Genomic DNA, 15,560 nt, shown 5'->3' on the forward strand with positions numbered 1-15,560 from the left:
TACTGTTTTAGTTAAAACAACAGACCTCAGCTTTTATTTCATCTGACAAATTAGTTTTTTTGATACGGAAACTTTCAAACCTAAACATTTTTGAACTTGTAATTTTAACCGGTTTAGGTTTGACGTGTAAAATTCCATTTTTTTGTGGCTACAGTTTTAGAAAAATCCATTTAGTAAATTTGAATATTAAGGCTTTTTTTGGAATTTCTTTATCAATTATAACGATGATTTCCAGCAAATAACAATATAATTAAGAAATCTGTTTATCCTTTTTTTCTTAATTTTATAATTAAATATCGATAAAATAAACATAAAATATGTTAGACTAGACAAGACGAGTCGGGGCATAACATTTGTGCCCATAATTATGAAAGTGGTCGAAGTCAAACAAAAATAAAATGAGTTTTACGATATACGCGATTTTATACAACCCTGAGCATTATTATGAATTAATAGAAAAGTGTAGAAGAATAAATGTATGTTTGATGAAGCGAATGTGGCAGCCGGATTTTATTTCAGCGAAATCACTAGAAGAGTCAACAAAAAGTACAGCAAAAAATACTGCGGGCGAATCTGTCTCTTGGCTGCAAATACAATGGATGAGATTCTTGAAAAATGAACCTTATAAAATGTTCTATAAAAATTATTTAGATAATTCAAAATTTCACGTTTCGGATCTTTCACCTAAGAAAGGAAGACCAAAAAATTACGGGTATGTTAAGCTACTTCCATTATATACCACCACAAGACCATTAACGGACAGTAACAAATAATTTTGATGAGAAAAAGTACATGATCCCAAAAACGAAACAGATGTATCTAAAAGGAAATGTTCAACATTAATTGACTACGAATCATCTTGCAAACCAGTTTTAATTATTCGGACTTACGTGCATGAAAACTTTATTTTTCTATCTATGATTTTATATCCAGCTTTATTTTCGTTATGCTTCCAATGTCCAAACAAAATATAAAAACTATGACAAATTCTTTCAGTTGATGCAAACCCAGTTAATATATTATGATTTCATTTTTTTAGTTTAACTCAAAGCTGTTACAGAGTATATAGTAATTAAACAATTAAATATATGAAATAATTAAAAATTTCTTTTGAGAATAGAAAGCGCCACTGAATGTTTTTTCGCCGAATATTTTTTTGTAAATGACCAGCTTTTAATTATTGAAAAAAAATTAATAGAGATTAAGATCAGGAGAAAAGTTGGTGTCATTATATTGTGTCGTTCAAAACGCAGCTTAAGCAAGGAAAACCTCACGAAAAAATATTTTTTACATTTACATTTTTTCTGGGAATTTTTAATTTTTAAACTGTTGAGTTTTGAAATGAATCACCACAATCAGTCCAGTGCAAACTACCGAACAAAACACCTCTGAAGATGTAAGCCACTTTGTAAGGAAGAACACATTTTTTACGCCGGTCTAAAAGCCTGGAAGACTAGCCAGTTTGAAACAACCTCATTAGAATTTTACAATTTAGACCAAATTACTAAGTGATTCTTCTTCAGTATGGAAAAGTTGCAATCATTTAAAAAATAAACTACTTTGGCAGTTTTCAACACTATTGAATAACTTTTTGAATAGTAAAAAACTGAATACCATTGACCTCAAACGTTCAAAGGACCAAAAAATGTTTTCATCAAAGCACCAGCCAATTTTCATTCTCCTCAAACATTTTATCAAAGTAATAAAAAACCGCTTCCTCGCAGTGTTCTATTCGTATTCAATTCTGTGTGGTGCGTAGTTAGCTGTCATTAATTTCTTATTTGTCTTTAATTCGCGTTGCGTTTGTCTCGTACCAGCCCCAAAACGATAAGTGATATATCCACATTGGAATATCAAATTATGAACTTACCCAATTTTAGGGGTATGTATACGCGATCTTGCGGCTTTTCGGGCAGGTCAGGACGCGTTTATGAAGAGGGAGACGCAACTAGTAAGAAGTTTAAAGTTTTGCAAACATATGGGAAAAGGGAGTTTTGTATGTTTCATGCGACAAGGGAATGGGGATAATTGATGTTGGATTTGTTGTATTTAATTGTAAATTGAGTTAAATGTTCTTTTCAATTCCTGTATATTTTCTGGTCAATTCCCATATAGTTTTTGCGTGACTCTCTAAATCAAGTTTTCATTACTACAGTTAAGTAGCTATTTGTATGGCATTGTATGTTTTATAAAAACGTGCTTTGTTGTACGGGAAAAACCCCATAAATATTATTGCTGTTGGTGTTTTCCGTTAATTAAAGTGGTTGATGTTCATACAGCGCTGGATATGTTTACATGCGAGAAACATAGAAATTGGCAATTTTTACAGAACAGCATTCGCTCCAATTAAAAGCATTTTTCAAATGAGCGTGTTTTATTTAAGGTTGCGCTGTAAATATAGGTTAATTAAAACAGTATGAGTGAAACGGCTGTAATAGGTAAAATAGAATTTCCATTATTTTTTGAAACACACTTTATTACAAATATTCAACGCTTGAAAAAAAATTTTAATTAAAATAAAAGTACAGCTGTTTAGGTCTGCTTAGCTTCAATTTTCATTAGCTGAGCCAATCCAATTTAAGGTGAAATTTATTAAAAGACTTCGGAGGCTAGCATCATTTGCATAGAATCGATTTAGTTAAAACGGAAACCGATCATGAAGGCTTCTCGACTGCAGACTCAAAACCTTAAAAACTTAATTATAATGTAGGAATTGGCAATTTCTACAAAGAAATTCATGTTAATTTAATTTTTAACAAATAAAAGCAGGATTTTCCACAGCAGCTTTATGACAACAATTTCGACAATATTTAGAAAATTTCTGCGCGAAACTTCGTGTATGAATTATTGCAGTAAAATTTATAAACGTAGAGAAACGGCAAATGTAACTTTCGATTTTCAATTTGAAATTTAAGACAAAAAAGAACGAATTACATTTAGAAAAAGCATCTCAAGGTCTACAAAGCAAAAATTGAGCAAGACGTTAAACTAAGAGTTATCAATTCCAGAAAATAAATTGTTCTAGATAAGTTTGCACGCAAAATAGCTTTAAATATGGACTTTTCTCAAAACTATTATCTTCATCAATTACATTGATTCTTCAAGCTGGTTATTTAGCGGCTTGTTATTTCTTATCAAATAAATCATAACGCATTACACTTGCATCTGATACATATCTTTGTACATCTATTCCCTTACATGCTCCAACATTTCCTTCCTATTTTTCCTTAATCTGAGCTCTGCGCCTCTAGACACATTATAGAAAACTTTATAACGTAGTTTTATAACTGTCGTTAGAAATAGAATGTCTTTCCCACTCTTTTATAACTTATTTGCATTTACGTAAAAGTTGGAGAAGTTCAGTTAATCGCTGTCGTCAAACTTAATATCCCTTTCTAAAATAATCCAAAAAGCGATAATTTATGATAAAAATGTTTCGGAAAACAACTCTTGAGCAATTTGTATTTTAGTTCTGAGGACTGCAAATGCGAACAGAACTTTTATCGCATGCCAGGAATCACAATTATTAAAAGGTTTTTCTGTTTCAGAATATTGATAATTAATTTCTTTCTAGTCCAATGATAGTAAAACTATTTTGTCTACAAAAGACTTAGAAATGTCTCGTCAGCTTTGAAAATTTAAATGTAACTATTTTATTCAATAACGTGTTCCAAATACTTCTTCAGCTGTTTCAGGCGTCCATTCGTTCTATACATGACATTTAGTAATCTATTATAGTACAATTTAAATGCTTAGTTTATCTTAGGCTCAGATTCGTTTATCTGTTACTGGTCAAATTTATTTAATATTTACCATGCTTTGTACAAAGTGGCCCACAACATTGAATTCACCTCTGGAAATCCTTCGGCTTGCAGTTGTACCTTCCAAACTTTTCCATTTATGTGAGAGTGGGTTTTATATTTTTAAGAGCGGCAGTAAAAAGGGTTCGTGGATATTAATAATAAATTTTAGGGTGTGGGTATAAGGGCACGGAAAGAGGGAAAAGATGTCTGTTTTTGAGTTGCTTAAAAATCTAATTAGAGGGAACGAGTTTCAGTTGCTGGAAAAGTGTATTATTTACGGGAATATAATTAGGGTTTGTTATTCTTACGTTTTTAGGTAACTACAACCTGCAGATTTTGTTGTTGTGAACATTCAAACCGGGTCGCCGCCATTGTAGTTGATCATGTGATCATCATCATCATATTTATTAATTACTTAGAAATACATCGACCACCCGAAGATATTTCAAATGATATGAAGTTTAAGACAAGAAAATTATTATATAAAGTTATAAAACCTTCCAAAACGAAGGAATATCGGTTCAATTTAGATAAGTAAAGTAATATAAAGTTGAAGCTACCAATTTAAAATTGGCCTGGAGGGACGAACTTACTCAATTGGTGCTATCTCTGATAAAACACAAGTAGAAATTTCTCCGATATTTTGACTTTTCCGACCGTTTGCATGGTTAATTTATGTATTTTATTGGTTCGAAAACGTTCCGAACTTTTGCTCGGTTTGGTACATTATAAATAGCATTAAGAGGACAGTTTCAGATGCGGAATTCTTCTAGTTATTACTGAACTAGATGCTAGAGTTGTTTGAAAGTTTTAGGCTCAGAAAACTGTCCTTACTGGTGTAATATTGCCGAAAATATTGCCCAATGTGGAATCCATGTAAATCGACTCAAGAATTAAATTACCGTATTCCAGGGAAATGAAATCATAAAATTACCTTGTTAATAGCGGAGAACCTTTTGGTAATAACAGCGGAAATATAAATATATAATAATGCATGCGATATAACAGGGCGACTGTGATAGTTCATTTAAAATTGATAAAATTCGGTCTTGGTACGACGCTGTTATTACAACATGATTTATAAAATGTATTCAACTCCGTCGTCATGCACAAGGAAAAGGGGTGGCGGGGTGACAAGAAAGAAAATGTCCGCCAGCCCCCGAGAAAATCCATCACGTCTCGCAATTAAGTCGAATTCAAATTTTATTCATTATAAATTACCATCGGCGTATAAAACGAGAACGCTTCTTTGAGCGCGGATGGAAGAAACGCCAATTTAAACTTTCTACTTTAAGTTTTATTGGCTGTAACGAGATCCAGTGTCGTTCCAAAGCGACCCACTATGAGAACAAATCAACTCAGTGAAACCACATTAATATGCTTTTAGCTAATTTGTCATCTGTGTTGAAATGTATTTTCGACACATTCGAACATAACAAAAATGTTGATTTAAAACTTGGAAAATCTGCAAAAATTTGCTATACGTGCCATGACCAGATCAAGTCGATATATTTCAAAAACTATTTGCTGTACAAATCTGCCGCATTAAGTTTCTATAGCTAAAAGTGACCACTTAAATATTATTAATGCATTTATATTCTCTTAATTTATAGTTGAGGGATTAAACTGCTTTACTTAAAGATTTGAGTTATTAAAATTATATTTATTTCTATTTGTCTGCCGCTACAAAATCAAGAATATTATGAATTGTATGTGTAGATGGTTTAATATGCTATACAAGGTTTCATCGGAAAGGAGCATTATTTTAACCACGTATTCTACGTCCGAAAATAACCCTAATTTGCTTTATTAATGATCAAAAATGCTTCAAAAACTTACAGGTTGTTGAAATTTAATTGAAAAAATGCAAATTTTTTCAAAACGTAAAGTGATATTCTAACGAAAATTTCCAAGGATTATTAGCTAGGAACGACGCATATCTTGTAATAAAATAATTTAGTTAAATTTTGTTCGTGGCGTCCGTACCTGCGCGCTACGAAACTTGATCAGGAAAAAATGGTACGCCACTGTATTTTTAAATTATTAGAAACACTTTTCAAATTCCTTGGTTTAATACATTTTATTACAATTAAAAAATATCTCCCCAATTTTGTCGCTACCACGAACGGTTGGGATTCTAAAGTAAAATTTGTGGTAGGCGGGCCAAATTGATATTTGTTTTGAGACATTTTTGAGACAAAGACACACCAACTTTCGACAAATTCTGCAACGAGGTATTTTCGGCTATCGTTTATATAGGAAACCAGTGTTATTTGTGGACCTTAAATACGTGATTAAAATAATGCCCCTTCCTCATGAAACACCTTGTAAATATTATATTTAAGGCGCCTGAGCTGATCAAGAAGGCTTCTTCTACCCTTATGCAACTTAAATTTGATATTATATTGATTGATTTGATTATTCCTATTGTTAATTTGAATGTATGACGAAACTGTAGGAAGCCGCATTATGTTGATTCTTTTATTTTGTTTAATTTTAACAACATATTTTTACATACTCGCCAATTTGAAATGGATCCCTACGTGAAAGTAATATTTTCTACCATTTGTTCATCGTTCATCTCTTGTACTCAGTGTGCCTTAACTAGTTTTATTATAATAAAAACAGATAACGTTGATATTATCATATATGTCTGATATATATTTTATGGTAGATTTACTAAATCTGAACTCAGAGATGATTAGGTGTAATGAAAAAAAATGTTTCCACTACTTTCAAACATTTGCTAATAGAACTGTTTTTTCGATTATAAAAATTACAACTGAGAAGTTGCAATAACGAAGCTATTAACTTAAGACTTATTGATTTTTTATTACATCGAAATGAGAATTACCTCTTTTCAACCAAGCTTCAGTTTTCTTTACAAAATATTTGGTTTTTGGCTGAAATTCTGAATAATTAGGCATCATATAGCAAAGTCCGAGTAAAGAAAGTAGAAGAGAAATGGTTCGTTTTCAAGCGAAATTTGAAATTTTAATTATTCAGGATTTTTATTTCGCACAAAAGAAAATATTTTATATTTTGAAAACCTAAGGCAAAATTACTATTGAAAAATAGGTTTGTAATTCTGATCAATAAAATATTTTTTACTTATATTTCTATAGAGAGCAACAATTATTTTCAGAATATTTACTCTTTACTTTTAGAATACGGACTTTTAAATGTTCCATCAGTTGTTCCATTGTCATTATTTCCTGTGTATATTGGGCGATCTACAATAGAACCAATAATTCCAAGTAATTACTCTTCACACTTCATATGTGGATGTAGATTAAATCTTACACTTTGATGACTTGTTAGTAGGACTGTCTCGATACACTTTCGTCCTACAATTTTTTTATTGATTGAAATTCTGAAACTTTATCATATTGAAATTATTTAAATAGGATACTGCCAAGGTTCTTATCAAACTAAGAAACATGCCTAAATTGTTCGTCTGAGCAGTATTTTAAAATTCAAATTTAAAAAATAGTATTTACTACCCACAAATATAAGAAGCAGAATTATAAATGATATTTTAAGTTAGTTCTTGCTGCATTTGGTTTACTTTCATTAAATTTTCTGACCCTTGTTCATTAAATTTACAGTGATACTCTCCCCTATACTCCAGTAATATTTTTTTGTATTTGCTAAAATTACTTGAATTTAATTTGCTAATATTACTTTACTTAGTTTATTTCCAAAACTGCTTCTCAATTTCACATCTGAGATGCAAGAATACTTAGGTAAAGCATAAGTCAGAAAATAAAGTTCTAAAACTGTTTTTTCTGTTTGACTTTCGACGGAATCTCAATCATATTGTTGGACGTTTTATTATTATTACTATTTATTTTGCTAATTTCCAAATCATGACATAGTTGCCTAGTAGTTCTTCAAAATTTTGTTTTGCTGATGTTGAAGCAATGAGGTAGACGTGGAAATAACCCGTTCAATTTGTGATATTAATTAGTAAGACGTACACTTCAGGCTTCGCTGAAACCAGGAAAATAAAATAAAGTTTTCTTCTTCGGCAAAATTTTCGCCCCGGTCGAAGCCATGCCGCGAGGGAAATTTCTAATTTTAACAAATATTCATTCATTTCAATTAAATTTTAATCAGCCCCACTGCGAGTTTCCAATTAAACTCTTAAAATAATAATTAAGTTTTTACTTTCTAGCAATTTCCGTTGGAATGGAAACGCCCAGGACGGTAATTGAAAAGCTACCGAAAATTCTGGTTTATCACTTGGAAGAAAAATGTAGTCCCTTATTCAGTGGCAGTAAAAAAAGGTTGGGCATAAACGTTTGGTATGCTATTTTTAAGTTCATGTTAAGTTGACATACATTCGTATCATGTTGATATGTTATTGCTCTGCAGCAACTTCATAATTTAATAACATATTTTTAGCAGTAAACATCACGAGAAGAGTTTTGTCGACTTTCTGTAAATAACTGATCAGCCAGTTAATATTGGTAAATCAGAAAAGTTACTTCATATTTTTTGCACATTTCAGAATTTACGCCAGTTGGAATTATTCGCGCTCCGGTAGCATGGGAAGCCAAAAAATACGTTTATTTCATGTCACTGGTGTTTAGTAATTTTTTTTAGGGTTTTCATAGTTGTTAGTTTATTTTAAGTCAATTTTCCATGCACAGTTTCAATCCAGATTTAGAGAGCTTCTGGCGAGGTTGTTATTAGAGGTGGGCAAAACTCTAAATACAAAAGTTGTTGGGATACTTTTTAGTCACAAAAAAACTTTAGTTCATGCGTTATAAAAATAATGTAATGCTCTTAGATCAGGATTATTTGGTAGCCAGTTAATGATGGTTCAATCTCTGAAACTGATAATTAAGTAATTTTTTTTCTTAGGAGGAAGTCTTTCTAAAAACCCTTTTAGTTCGTTATTTAGAGATTGCATTGTATTGAGTATAAGCAGGATATGTATATGGATTATACTTGGAAAATGAAAAAAACACTGAACGAACATGTACAGGGCGTTCCGTTAGAAATTCTTAAATGTTCTCATTTTATAAACTTTGCTGCTTTGCTTATGAATTTTTCTGATGGATTAAACTTGACGTCATAATTTGAGTAGTCATATTTTTTCGTTAATAGTAAGTTTAATAATAAACCGGCAATATTATGTTCAAACAGATGGCCCAACGATGCATTTTGCAGCTGAAAAATCCTTAAGCGAATTTTCAACTTTGTAATTATAATTAACGAAAAACTGAATTCCAGAATCCTAGCGTTAATTTCGTTTCGTTTGTGAAGTAATAAAGTATAAAAACATAAAGATACTTTTTAAGTTTCCGAACTTTAAGTGTAGAAATATTAGGTAAGGCTTTATCCAAACTTACTACCTGATTCACACAATCAAAAGAAAAAAATTCACCCTATCACACATTATAATAAATTGCTAATACTAACAAACCCAGAGATTAATAACTGCTGTTGAAGGGCGCACCCTTCTTTGACTTACGTCTGTGCTTACGCGGGTATCGGGTTCCTTTTTCTACAACACAACTCGTTCCGCACCCTTTAGAAAGTGATAAATTTCATCAATTTCATTAAATTAAATGAATAAAAACCCTTTCTTAGCGGTTGATATCAACGAAACGACGTGGGGATCCCTAATTGAAAATCGATGCGCTCCAAATGTCGCGGTACTTTGGGTTTGATTCTTTGCTGTGTTTCTTACACCATTCTAAGAAGTTTGGTTTTACATACCTGGGGAATGTTTCTTGTTCCAGTAAGTAAATTTATGAAAAGCGTGTATAACAGTTAGTATCGTTGCTTTCGCTCTCTTCATCTGCATATAAAAAGGATAAACAGATAAAAGTTTGTGAATAATGTTTGATTTAACAAATCCTAATAATGCAATTTATTTGTTTTTAAGAATTTTAAATTTTAACGCACTTATTTTATGAATGATAATTAAAATTAAGCCCTTGTTTGAGAATTATTATATTATTTTTTAATAAAAGGAGTCAAACACACACAATAACTCACAATATTCATTGGCAACATTTTAACTTCATAAACCCCAAATTTGAATTTGAATTTATTTATTGCTTTTGCCTTGTTACATAAAGGCTCTTAGTTTGCGCACATCACAAGTGAGTGTCTTAATATGTTTTAAAAACGACAGCTAAACCATAACTTTAATATTTACAACAAATTCACATTGATGGAAAGTGAGACTGGTATGTTCAGCCTTATATTCTTTATCAGTTTTATATTTGAACATATTTTTTTCCGTTTGTTACGATTGATTTGTATGAATTTTTCACGATTCGTGAATTGTTTGAAGTTGTTTATTATTTTCTTTAATCAAACAAAATAATTCCTGCCCCTTCTTAAGCAAACTAGCAATTTCTAGTCAGCTTTGCGTTTAAGCTCCAGTTATACATGACTTCATGCTCATTTGCAAACTGACAAAATCTTATGTAGCAGAATATTTTCGTTTCTTATTTTGTTTCTTCGGAAGATATAAGTCCGATTGAATAATTTCCAATGCTGTTGATTTTATTTATTCAAAAAGTGTTGAAAAACTCCGGAAAATTACGACAAAATTAAATACATGCCAGTTATTTTTAATAAACATTACCATAAATGAATGCATTTTCCAGCATCCAATCGTTATCATACAACCTATAATCAATATAAGAAGTTAATTGGCCCATTCAATAGAAGAAAGTTAAAAGACTGATATTAATGAATACCATCGGTGGTACATCAACGACATCGGAAAAAGTGCACATTTTAATAAAATCTATCTAAATCCCACAATTTACTAGCTTTCAAATTATTGATGTGATTATAATGTAAATTTCTTATATTCACCTACAGATTCAAATAAGAAGTGAAGTAAGAATGGCAGTTTTTCCTTATTATAAAGTCACTTTCCTATTGATACATTTATTTTATTATCAATTTACTTCGTTTATTTGTTGTCATATGTGTTGGTCAAATCATTTTAACCATTACGAAGATTTTTTGTGTTAAATTTATTTCTCTGTTCAATTTACTTTATTGGAATATCTGGATTGTCTTTTGTCGCAATTCGATTTTGTTCATGTGTTAAAATAATTTTGAGTTTTTGCATTGGATGATCTATAACATTGTTTCTCCTCATTTTTATAAATGTTTCATTTGCTCTTTTCAATTTGGGTATTGTCAATTTGCTATTATTCCCTATTTAATACGTTCGAAAAAACATGCATGAAAAATTATGTCAATAAAATTATTATTTATGATGTGAGTAACTGGGATTTTGTAGATGAAATTTTACCATTAAACAGTGAGCAAATGAAGTCAAAAATATTATCATAACAAAATACATCACAGAACAAGAAGTTTAAAAACTCATTCCTAACATTTTTCATTTTTATTTAACTATTCAGATTTGTCGTCAGACAATCTTTATAACAAGAATTGTAAATTATCGCAGTTAATAAGAATCTACGATTCTTAAGACAAAACTGGTTTAACGCAGGAATATAAGCTTTGAAACATAGATTCGTAGAGCTAATAAATTTTGTGCATACCTTGTAGTCAGGAAATTTTAATTATAGATAAATGGTGGTCAATTTTTTTTTTTTACTATGACTTAGAGAAATCCAACTTCACCCATGAAAGGCTGCGATTATTCACCGGTTATTGACTTACCAACTCTTCCAATACTTCTCAGATTATGTTAAAAATATTTTCAAGTTTGGATTTTAGCAAATTTGTTCTCCGTTAACTATCTTCTGTCTAGTTAAGGTCGCAAGTTCATCTTCGTTTTTTGTTCTTGATTTTTAAATTTTCTAATAGCAAATAAGCTTTGCTAAGGCCGTTCAGATACAAAGAGACATTCTTAATTGCAAAATGTTCCCTATTTTAATAAGACTGTTCGCCATTAAAAATATAAGAACAAAATCAATACGGACCCGCGAACAATCCCCCAAAGGAGACCCGGGAGAGGTGAACGGGGGAGAGGGGGGGCGGCGACTCGCTCGCCCCCCGAAGTAAAAACGAGGGTGGAAATAAGAGGGCAAAAAGAAGGCGGCCATGGAAATTAAAGACAAAAGGGAAACGAAATTGCGTCGACGGAAAAAGCGCGGAAAGAAGGGGTGGGTTTTAGTATGGGAGCAAATCTTATATGAACGATTGTAGTAGTAAAAAATTGAAAAGTATTGTCAGTGGAAGCAAAAAGGTGCGAAAACTTAAGAATAGTTTGTTCGACATTAATAAACTTAACGAATAAAAAAAGACGTTATACTAAATCTGATGAAAAGACGTTAGTGAAGTTAATTGCAAAATATTGTACAGATGTTGTGACCGCTAAATTAGCCTCCCGGTTACTCTTTAGATTCACTTATTTACAGCAGCATTACATATTTGAGCTGCTAAAACAGTTTGTTATGTGAATAAGTAATAAATAAGATCGAAGCTTCACATAAATGAACCGAAAAAATGAGAAAATGTGGATTTAAAGCCAATTTACAAAATGACGTTAGTTTCTTTGATTTTCTAAAAAAATGGGTGAAGCCTTTCAGAGAAAGGAAGTAAAGTTTTAAGTAAGTTCATTCAACATATAATTTTGATGCTTTTATGCATTCTTAATTATTCATCTTATGATAATTACGGATTAAAGGGATAATAAAAATAAATTATAAAAGTTACTCCCAAGTATTAATTCAAATTCTGAAAAGGCAGTATCTAGTAAAAAAAATTAAAACCGATGGCTATTTATTTCATATTAGAGAAACACTAAACCTGACGGCAAATCAATGAACTTACCAAATTGATGAAAAATTATAAATTATATTTAATCAAATAGGAATATAAAATAATCCACCATCAAGCCAAAAAAATGAAGAAAATGAATAAAATTGCCAATAATTTTCTTATTTAAATGTATTGCAGGAATTACATAACTGCCGCGTACTAAATCGGGCGATACAATCCCGGGGGTGTAAAAAGGGGCCGAAAAGAGTTCTAAGATGGCCGACGCTCTCTCGCGCTTTCGTTTTGAATTATTTCAAGAATTATATAAAGCTTTTAGATTGCGAAATACCTTACCATTCTCGAATTTTAATTAAATTTATCTAAACGAGCGAGAGGGGACGGCGAAAGAATCAAAGAAGGGAGCTTTCGTTACGTTTCAAAAGACGTTTTTATTAGGCGGTGTTGTTACACTATTTACTGCAAGAATCTAAATAGTACTGAATACTTGCATGTTGGAAAGATTATGTCAGTTTAGTTTAGGATCAACCGAAATTGGGACATTTGTGTTTATATACTGTTGTTTATAGCGATTAATATTTAGGTTTACATTATTTGAGTAGCAGTTTTTTAGCTCACTTTATTCAATTCTATTGGCCAGAACTCTGAAGCGTATTCATGCGTAGCAACTTTACAGGATTTATTTAATTTCGTTTGGTAATTATTTGACAATTAATATTTAAAATAAATACGCATAAAATTTAATATTCAACTTGGGTTCAAGAGCGGCCTCATTTCCCCTTTATGCTGTTTTTGAATAAAAAATATGAAAAGCATTATTTTCATATAGACATTCATGAGCTTAATTGATGATCGATATTTTTAATCAGTGCGGTAGATTAATAAGAATAAAAAAGTCTTTTATTTGTGAAATATTAGAATTTTTTCATTGAATAATCGTTAATTTTTCTTGTCTTCTTCCGTTGTATTTCCATTTGAATTTGTGCGCTTGCTAAAACGACCAATGAGCAAGTCTGAGCAATATTTTTAAGCATCTAATCAATTTTCAAGCAAATGGGTTTAAGTGATTACTCGAAGTTTTGTATGGTTTGATAATTCCGTTTAGGGGACCAGAACAATCCACAGCAATGAAATAGACACGAAAAACTTTTGAAAATGTGAACATAATGTTTTAAATAAAAGCGTGGAATTGGGAAAAAAATCGTGAGAAACATACAATTCAATAACGACACTAATAGACGTTAAGCATCAATAATTTTTGAGTGATTTTTATGAAATTTACATCTAAATATCGTCCTTTTGCTTACGAAATATTTCTATTATTACAAACTGTTGCGGCTAAATTAAGTTATCTAAGTAAAGAATAGAAAAGTAAATAAAAATTGACACTTTTTGATCCATTAAACACAAAAATCCTGCTGATCGATAACTCAGATCTGTAATTTACTGATCAGACTATTACTATCTTTTAGTACTAAACAATTATTTTACGTTATAAGCACCATGGAATACATACAAAATTGTTTTCGTTCACTTCTTATCTGGGATGGTAGATTTTATCACTATATTATTAAGACAGGTTTACATGCTTCTTATATGAGAAATTTTAAGAAAAAGTGGAAAAATGAGATTAGGGAAGGCTAATTTAACATTAAGCGGTAAATAATAAATAAAAAAGAAAAACATCGAAATTTGTAACTTGAACAAGTGTAGTATCCAATATCCAATCCAAAGAAGCTAAAAAAGTACTTATAATCGCCGTAAGACTTGTAAATAAGTTCGCCTGTTATAATTTTAAAATATTTTATGTACAATATATTCTATATTCTGTAATCCTATAGGATTACAGATGAGCCAAAAATTTCACGATCGTAGGTAATCCACAATACATCAAGTAGGAAAAGTAAAATAATTTTTTCATCATTATTATTATATTTCGCTAAAATTGTGTCAGCTAGGTTTACAGTTGGAGGACAAGTTTACCTTTACTTCAAAATTTTAAAAAATGTCAACGCATACTGACTCCTTTTTTAATGATAACTTAAGAACAATGGGAAACAACTTTCGGATAAAATATTGTAATAAAACAGGTTTAGTAAAACATTAAAAATAATAATGGAGTATTGATGTAAAAAAGGTGTTGAAGAATAAAACGCGAATTAGCTAATTAAGCACAGAAAGCCCATGAAGAGTTCAGCCCTTTGAATTCTAGCATGAAGTGTTAGATTGTATATATGATTTGAAAATTCAACTAATTTTGAATTTTTTCTAGATTGAACTTTGAGCTATATTGTTTCCCCAGCTTTCTAAGAGCAAAATCTTCCACATAAATTGAACTAATTGTTTCACTACTTTTTAAATCACTAGTTAAATTGGCCACTTGACACTTCACAAACTGTATAGAACTTTCCACTATGAGCCATCAAAAGGTACTGGCCATAATTGCAGTAAAAATCACAGCCCAAATTGTACACCTGGCAAAAAATTTTAAGTCTCAAATATGTCACACGTTCAAGAAAGGGTCAACACAAATTTTCTACCTTTTTTGTTGGGCTTATATGACTGGTGCATTGCGTTGGAAAAGGACGGGGAGAAGAGTCCGTTAAGGCTGGTAGAACGGCCAGTTACCTATAAAGAGAAGAGTAAATATTTTCAAGTATTGAAATACAGAACAGTAAAACATCAGATGAAGTGAAAAATAATTATTTGTTTTTTATACGTTCTAGATGCGAGTTGCAACTTTACATTGCGATTATTTTCGTATGAAACTGTTCAATCATTGAAGAGTTTTACGAGAAAATGGAAATGCAAGAGGTGCCGAATTAAATCAGCAAATTACATTTATTATATACAAGTAGTCTTTAAAATATCTTACTTATACCTACACTTTGATTCTTGATTCCTTAAATTTTCGACTCTTTGAATAATGACATTATTAATTGATCTGGATCTTACTTCCAATTATTCGTTTGGTGATATAAATTAAATTTAACTATTTTTTAGTATACTGTATGACCATTTATT

General features: G+C 30.8%; 1 long non-coding RNA gene across 1 annotated transcript in view; it reads right to left on the bottom strand.

Annotated features, from left to right (window-relative positions):
- Nucleotides 1-15,560, bottom strand: part of LOC125504311 — a 126,662-nt gene that overhangs the window by 15,159 nt on the left and 95,943 nt on the right. Inside the window, exon 2 of the long non-coding RNA XR_007281427.1 lies at nt 15,077-15,164. This is a non-coding gene — a long non-coding RNA (uncharacterized LOC125504311). The remainder of the gene's footprint in view (nt 1-15,076; nt 15,165-15,560) is intronic.

This window comes from Dendroctonus ponderosae, unplaced genomic scaffold (genome assembly GCF_020466585.1).
Source record: "Dendroctonus ponderosae isolate FM_Combo_2020 unplaced genomic scaffold, Dpon_F_20191213v2 Dpon_F_20191213_4, whole genome shotgun sequence".
NCBI classification, from domain to species: Eukaryota; Metazoa; Arthropoda; class Insecta; order Coleoptera; family Curculionidae; genus Dendroctonus; species Dendroctonus ponderosae.